General features: G+C 49.3%; 1 long non-coding RNA gene across 1 annotated transcript; it reads right to left on the minus strand.

Annotated features, from left to right (window-relative positions):
- Positions 1 to 1250: 1250 nt before the first annotated feature.
- LOC144955154 (uncharacterized) lies at positions 1251 to 7951 on the minus strand. Its single transcript, XR_013641521.1, has 3 exons — positions 7896 to 7951; positions 3805 to 3895; positions 1251 to 1345 (listed from the first exon to the last, which is right to left on the minus strand). It is a non-coding gene; the product is annotated as an uncharacterized LOC144955154 (long non-coding RNA).
- Positions 7952 to 8684: the final 733 nt, after the last annotated feature.

Consider the following 8684-nt stretch of genomic DNA (forward strand, 5'->3'; position numbering starts at 1 on the left):
CACTGCTAGACGCCACATCTCCACTGCTAGACGCTACATCTCCAATGCTAGACGCTACATCTCCACTGCTAGACGCCACATCTCCACTGCTAGACGCTACATCTCCACCGCTAGACGCTACATCTCCACTGCTAGACGCTACATCTCCACCGCTAGACGCTACATCTCCACCGCTAGACGCTACATCTCCACCGCTAGACGCTACATCTCCACTGCTAGACGCTACATCTCCACTGCTAGACGCTACATCTCCACCGCTAGACGCCACATCTCCACCGCTAGACGCTACATCTCCACTGCTAGACGCTACATCTCCACTGCTAGACGCTACATCTCCACTGCTAGACGCTACATCTCCACTGCTAGACGCTACATCTCCACTGCTAGACGCTACATCTCCACCGCTAGACGCTACATCTCCACTGCTAGACGCTACATCTCCACTGCTAGACGCTACATCTCCACCGCTAGACGCTACATCTCCACTGCTAGACGCTACATCTCCACTGCTAGACGCTACATCTCCACCGCTAGACGCTACATCTCCACCGCTAGACGCTACATCTCCACTGCTAGACGCCACATCTCCACTGCTAGACGCCACATCTCCACCGCTAGACGCTACATCTCCAATGCTAGACGCTACATCTCCACTGCTAGACGCTACATCTCCACCGCTAGACGCTACATCTCCACTGCTAGACGCTACATCTCCACTGCTAGACGCTACATCTCCACCGCTAGACGCCACATCTCCACCGCTAGACGCTACATCTCCACTGCTAGACGCTACATCTCCACTGCTAGACGCTACATCTCCACTGCTAGACGCTACATCTCCACTGCTAGACGCTACATCTCCACTGCTAGACGCCACATCTCCACTGCTAGACGCTACATCTCCACTGCTAGACGCTACATCTCCACTGCTAGATGGACACACACGTCACTGCTAGACGCTACATCTCCACTGCTAGACGCTACATCTCCACCGCTAGATGGACACACACGTCACTGCTAGACGCTACATCTCCACTGCTAGACGCTACATCTCCACTGCTAGACGCTACATCTCCACCGCTAGATGGACACACACGTCACTGCCCACACACCCTCGTACGAACCTGTGCTGCAGGGTAGGGAGCTGCGTCTGCACGATACTGCAAGACTCCTGCAGAGCTAAGCTCCTCCGAAGAGGCTCCAGCTGCTGCTGCTGCTGCTGATGCTGCTGCTGCTGCTGTTGCTGCTGCTGCTGCTGCTCCAGCTGCTGCTGCTGCTGCTGATGCTGCTGCTGCTGCTGCTGCCAGCAGCGTGCAGCAGGGGGTGGGGGGTGAGGGGTTTCAGACTGGGGGTGGGGGAGAGAGAGGGGGGAGTGAGTGGGTGGGTGGGTGGGTGAGTGAGTGAGTGGGTGAGTGGGTGAGTGGGTGAGTGAGAGGGTGGGTGGGTGAGTGGGTGAGTGGGTGAGAGGGTGAGTGGGTGAGAGGGTGAGTGAGTGGGTGGGTGTGTGAGTGGGTGAGAGGGTGAGTGAGTGGGTGGGTGAGTGGGTGTCTGGGTGGGTGAGTGAGTGAGTGAGAGGGTGAGTGATTGGGTGGGTAAGTGGGTGGGTGAGTGAGTATGTGGGTGGGTGGGTGGGTGAGTGAGTGGGTGAGAGGGTGAGAGGGTGAGTGAGTGGGTGGGTGAGTGAGTATGTGGGTGGGTGGGTGGGTGAGTGAGTGGGTGAGAGGGTGAGAGGGTGAGTGAGTGGGTGGGTGAGTGAGTATGTGGGTGGGTGGGTGGGTGAGTGAGTGGGTGAGAGGGTGAGAGGGTGAGTGAGTGGGTGAGTGGGTGAGTGGGTGAGTGAGTGGGTGGGTGTGTGGGTGAGTTGGTGGGTGGGTGAGTGATTGGGTGAGTGAGTGAGTGAGTGAGTGGGTGGGTGAGTGAGTGAGAGGGTGAGTGATTGGGTGGGTAAGTGGGTGGGTGAGTGAGTATGTGGGTGGGTGGGTGGGTGAGTGAGTGGGTGAGAGGGTGAGAGGGTGAGTGAGTGGGTGGGTGAGTGAGTATGTGGGTGGGTGGGTGAGTGAGTGGGTGAGAGGGTGAGAGGGTGAGTGAGTGGGTGAGTGGGTGAGTGAGTGAGTGAGTGGGTGATTGAGTGAGTGGGTGGGTGGGTGGGTGAGTGGGTGAGTGAGAGGGTGGGTGGGTGGGTGAGTGGGTGAGTGAGTGGGTGAGTGAGTGTGTGAGTGGGTGAGAGGGTGAGTGAGTGGGTGAGTGGGTGAATGGGTGAGTGAGTGAGTGGGTGATTGAGTGAGTGAGTGTGTGAGTTGGTGGGTGAGTGAGTGATTGGGTGAGTGGGTGAGTGCGTGGGTAGGTGAGTGAGTGAGTGAGTGAATGTGTGGGTGGGTGTGTGGGTGAGTGGGTGAGTGAGAGGGTGAGTGAGTGTGTGGGTGAGTGGGTAGGTGAGTGAGTGATTGGGTGAGTGAGTGAGTGAGAGGGTGAGTGATTGGGTGAGAGGGTGAGTGGGTGGGTGGGTGAGTACGTCGGTGGGTGAGTGAGTGAGTGATTGGATGAGTGAGTGAGTGATTGGGTGAGTGAGTGAGTGAGAGGGTGAGTGAGTGAGAGGGTGAGTGATTGGGTGAGAGGGTGAGTGATTGGGTGAGAGGGTGAGTGAGTGAGTGAGAGGGTGAGTGAGTGAGTGAGAGGGTGAGTGATTGGGTGAGAGGGTGAGAGGGTGAGTGAGTGAGAGGGTGAGTGAGTGAGAGGGTGAGTGAGTGAGAGGGTGAGTGAGAGGGTGAGTGAGTGAGAAGGTGAGTGAGTGGGTGAGTGAGTGAGTGGGTGAGTGGGTGAGTGGGTGGGTGAGTAGGTGAGTGAGTGAGTGGGTGAGAGGGTGAGTGTAATGTCTGGTGTCTCTCTCTCCCCGTGTCTCTCTCCCCGTGTCTCTCTCCCCGTGTGTCTCTCCCCGTGTGTCTCTCCCCGCGTCTCTCTCTCTCCCCGTGTGTCTCTCCCCGTGTCTCTCTCCCCGTGTCTCTCTCTCCCCGTGTCTCTCTCTCTCCCCGTGTCTCTCTCTCTCCCCGTGTCTCTCTCTCCCCGTGTCTCTCTCTCTCCCCGTGTCTCTCTCCCCGTGTCTCTCTCTCTCCCCGTGTCTCTCTCCCCGTGTCTCTCTCCCCGTGTCTCTCTCCCCATGTCTCTCTCCCAGTGTCTCTCTCTCCCCGTGTCTCTCACCCTGTCCGCTCTCTCTCTGTGTCTCTCTCTCCCCGTGTCTCTCTCCCCCGTGTCTCTCTCTCCCCGTGTCTCTCTCTCCCCGTGTCTCTCTCTCCCCGTGTCTCTCTCTCTCCCCGTGTCTCTCACCCTGTCCGCCCTCTCTCTGTGTCTCTCTCTCTCTCCCCGTGTCTCTCTCCCCGTGTCTCTCTCCCCGTGTCTCTCACCCTGTCCGCCCTCTCTCCCCGTGTCTCTCTCCCCGTGTCTCTCTCCCCGTGTCTCTCTCCCCGTGTCTCTCTCCCCGTGTCTCTCTCCCCGTGTCTCTCTCCCCGTGTCTCTCACCCTGTCCGCCCTCTCTCTGTGTCTCTCTCTCCCCGTGTCTCTCTCCCCGTGTCTCTCTCCCCGTGTCTCTCTCTCTCCCCGTGTCTCTCACCCTGTCCGCCCTCTCTCCCCGTGTCTCTCTCCCCGTGTCTCTCTCCCCGTGTCTCTCTCCCCGTGTCTCTCTCCCCGTGTCTCTCACCCTGTCCGCCCTCTCTCTGTGTCTCTCTCCCCGTGTCTCTCTCCCCGTGTCTCTCTCCCCGTGTCTCTCTCCCCGTGTCTCTCTCCCCGTGTCTCTCTCCCCGTGTCTCTCACCCTGTCCGCCCTCTCTCTGTGTCTCTCTCTTAGACCCTCCACCTCCTCTTTGAGCTGCATGTGCTCCGACAGAAGTCGACTGTGCAGAGAGCTACAGACAACATCATCATCAGCAGCAGCAACATCATCATCAGTAACATCATCATCAGTAACATCATCATCAGCAGCAGCAACATCATCAGCATCATCAGTAACATCATCAGCAGCAGCAACATCATCATCATCATCAGTAACATCATCAGCAGCAGCAACATCATCATCAGTAACATCATCATCAGTAACATCATCATCAGTAACATCATCAGCAGCAGCAACATCATCATCAGCAGCAGCAACATCATCATCATCATCATCAGTAACATCATCATCAGCAACATCATCATCATCAGCAACAACATCATCATCAGTAACATCATCATCAGTAACATCATCAGCAGCAACATCATCATCAGTAACATCATCATCAGCAGCAGCAACATCATCATCAGTAACATCATCATCAGTAACATCATCATCAGCAGCAGCAACATCATCAGCATCATCAGTAACATCATCAGCAGCAACATCATCATCATCATCATCAGTAACATCATCATCAGCAACATCATCATCAGCAGCAGCAACATCATCATCAGTAACATCATCATCAGTAACATCATCAGCAGCAGCAACATCAGCAGCAACATCATCATCATCAGTAACATCATCATCAGTAACATCATCAGCAGCAACATCATCATCAGTAACATCATCATCAGCAGCAACATCATCATCAGTAACATCATCATCAGCAGCAGCAACATCATCATCATCATCAGTAACATCATCAGCAGCAGCAACATCATCATCAGTAACATCATCATCAGTAACATCATCATCAGTAACATCATCAGCAGCAGCAACATCATCATCAGCAGCAGCAACATCATCATCATCATCATCAGTAACATCATCATCAGCAACATCATCATCATCAGCAGCAGCAACATCATCAGTAACATCATCATCAGTAACATCATCAGCAGCAGCAACATCAGCAGCAGCATCATCATCATCATCATTAGTAACATCATCATCATCAGTAACATCATCATCAGCAACATCATCATCATCAGCAGCAGCAACATCATCAGCAGCAACATCATCAGCAGCAGCAACATCATCATCATCATCATTAGTAACATCATCATCATCATCAACATCATCATCAGCAACATCATCATCATCAGCAACATCATCATCATCAGCAACATCATCATCATCATCAACAACATCATCAGCAGCAGCAACATCATCATCATCATCATTAGTAACATCATCATCATCATCAGTAACATCATCATCAGCAACATCATCATCATCAGCAACATCATCATCATCAGCAACATCATCATCATCATCAACAACATCATCAGCAGCAGCAACATCATCATCATCATCATTAGTAACATCATCATCATCAGTAACATCATCATCAGTAACATCATCATCAGCAACAACATCATCAGCAGCAGCAACATCATCAGCAGCAGCATCATCATCATCATCATTAGTAACATCATCATCATCAACATCATCATCAGCAACATCATCATCATCATCATTAGTAACATCATCATCATCATCAGTAACATCATCATCAGCAACATCATCATCATCAGCAACATCATCATCATCAGCAACAACATCATCAGCAGCAGCAACATCATCATCATCATCTCTCACCTGTAGAAGTCTGTCTCATGAGCGTATCTCTACGTGTCTCTATGTGTCTCTATGTGTCTCTCTGTGTGTCTATGTGTGTATATGTGTGTCTCTACGTGTCTCTATGAGTCTCTATGAGTCTCTATGAGTCTCTATGTATCTCTATGTGTCTCTATGTATCTCTATGTGTCTCTATGTGTCTCTATGTGTCTCTATGCGTCTCTGTGTGTCTCTATGAGTCTCTATGAGTCTCTATGTGTCTCTATGAGTCTCTATGAGTCTCTATGAGTCTCTATGAGTCTCTATGTGTCTCTGTGTGTCTCTATGAGTCTCTATGTGTCTATGTGTGTCTCTATGAGTCTCTATGTGTCTCTATGAGTCTCTATGTGTCTCTATGAGTCTCTATGAGTCTCTATGTGTCTCTATGAGTCTCTATGTGTCTCTATGAGTCTCTATGAGTCTCTATGAGTCTCTATGTGTCTCTATGAGTCTCTATGAGTCTCTATGAGTCTCTATGTGTCTCTATGAGTCTCTATGTGTCTCTACGCGTCTCTATGAGTCTCTATGTGTCTCTATGAGTCTCTATGTGTCTCTATGAGTCTCTATGTGTGTCTCTATGAGTCTATATGTGTCTCTATGTGTCTCTATGAGTCTCTATGAGTCTCTATGAGTCTCTATGAGTCTCTACGTGTCTCTATGAGTCTCTATGTGTCTCTATGAGTCTCTATGTGTCTCTATGAGTCTCTATGTGTGTCTCTATGAGTCTCTATGTGTCTCTATGTGTCTCTATGAGTCTCTATGAGTCTCTATGTGTCTCTATGAGTCTCTATGTGTCTCTATGTGTCTCTACGTGTCTCTATGTGTGTCTCTATGAGTCTCTATGTGTCTCTATGAGTCTCTATGAGTCTCTATGCGTCTCTACGTGTCTCTACGTGTCTCTATGTGTGTCTCTATGAGTCTCTATGTGTCTCTACGTGTCTCTATGTGTCTCTATGAGTCTCTATGTGTCTCTATGTGTGTCTCTATGAGTCTCTATGTGTCTCTATGAGTCTCTATGAGTCTCTATGCGTCTCTACGTGTCTCTATGTGTCTCTACGTGTCTCTATGTGTCTCTATGTGTCTCTATGAGTCTCTATGAGTCTCTATGAGTCTCTGTGTCTCTGTGTCTCTATGAGTCTCTATGAGTCTCTATGTGTCTCTATGAGTCTCTATGTGTCTCTACGCATCTCTATGAGTCTCTATGAGTCTCTATGTGTCTCTATGTGTCTCTATGTATCTCTACGTGTCTCTATGAGTCTCTATGAGTCTCTATGAGTCTCTATACGTCTCTACGAGTCTCTATGTGTCTCTACGTGTCTCTACGTGTCTCTACGAGTCTCTATGTGTCTCTATGTGTCTCTATGAGTCTCTATGTGTCTCTATGTGTCTCTACGTGTCTCTACGCGTCTCTATGAGTCTCTATGAGTCTCTATGCGTCTCTACGAGTCTCTATGTGTCTCTACGAGTCTCTATGTGTCTCTATGTGTCTCTATGAGTCTCTATGAGTCTCTACGAGTCTCTATGTGTCTCTATGAGTCTCTATGTGTCTCTATGTGTCTCTATGAGTCTCTATGAGTCTCTATGTGTCTCTACGAGTCTCTATGTGTCTCTATGTGTCTCTATGCGTCTCTACGAGTCTCTATGTGTCTCTACGAGTCTCTATGTGTCTCTATGTGTCTCTATGAGTCTCTATGAGTCTCTATGAGTCTCTATGTGTCTCTATGAGTCTCTATGAGTCTCTATACATCTCTATGTGTCTCTATACGTCTCTACGTGTCTCTACGCGTCTCTATGAGTCTCTATACATCTCTATGTGTCTCTATACGTCTCTACGTGTCTCTACGCGTCTCTATGTGTCTCTATGTGTCTCTATACGTCTCTACGTGTCTCTATGTGTCTCTATGTGTCTCTATGTGTCTCTATGCGTCTCTACGTGTCTCTACGCGTCTCTATGCGTCTCTATCTGTCTCTATGAGTCTCTATGAGTCTCTATGAGTCTCTATGTGTCTCTACGCGTCTCTACGCGTCTCTATGAGTCTCTATGAGTCTCTATGAGTCTCTATGTGTCTCTACGCGTCTCTATGCGTCTCTATCTGTCTCTATGAGTCTCTATGAGTCTCTATGAGTCTCTATGTGTCTCTACGTGTCTCTGTGTGTCTCTGTGTGTCTCTGTGTGTCTCTATGAGTCTCTATGAGTCTCTGTGTGTCTCTGTGTGTCTCTACGTGTCTCTACGTGTCTCTATGAGTCTCTATGAGTCTCTATGTGTCTCTGTGTGAGTCTCTGTGTGTCTCTATGAGTCTCTATGTATCTCTATGAGTCTCTACGCGTCTCTACGAGTCTGTCTCACCTGTAGAAGTCCGTCTCCTGAGCGTATCTTTGACATTTCTCCAACGCCGCCCTGTGTGTCTCTATGTGTCTCTATGAGTCTCTATGTATCTCTATGAGTCTCTATGAGTCTCTACGCGTCTCTACGCGTCTCTATGAGTCTCTATGAGTCTCTACGCGTCTCTACGCGTCTCTACGAGTCTGTCTCACCTGTAGAAGTCCGTCTCCTGAGCGTATCTTTGACATTTCTCCAACGCCGCCCTGTGTGTCTCTATGTGTCTCTATGAGTCTCTATGTATCTCTATGAGTCTCTATGTGTCTCTATGTGTCTCTATGTGTCTCTATGTGTCTCTATGAGTCTCTATGTATCTCTATGAGTCTCTATGTGTCTCTATGTGTCTCTATGAGTCTCTATGTGTCTCTATGAGTCTCTATGTATCTCTATGAGTCTCTATGAGTCTCTATGAGTCTCTATCTGTCTCTATGAGTCTCTATGTATCTCTATGAGTCTCTATGTGTCTCTACGTGTCTCTACGTGTCTCTACGTGTCTCTATGTGTCTCTATGAGTCTCTATGAGTCTCTATGTGTCTCTATGTGTCTCTATGTGTCTCTATGAGTCTCTATGTGTCTCTATGTGTCACTATGTGTCTCTATGTGTCTCTACGTGTCTCTATGAGTCTCTATGTGTCTCTATGTGTCTCTATGAGTCTCTATGTGTCTCTATGTGTCTCTATGAGTCTCTATGAGTCTCTATGTGTCTCTATGTGTCTCTATGTGTCTCTATGAGTCTCTATGTGTCTCTATGAGTCT

This window comes from Lampetra fluviatilis, unplaced genomic scaffold (genome assembly GCF_964198595.1).
Source record: "Lampetra fluviatilis unplaced genomic scaffold, kcLamFluv1.1 SCAFFOLD_591, whole genome shotgun sequence".
Classification (NCBI taxonomy): Eukaryota; Metazoa; Chordata; class Hyperoartia; order Petromyzontiformes; family Petromyzontidae; genus Lampetra; species Lampetra fluviatilis.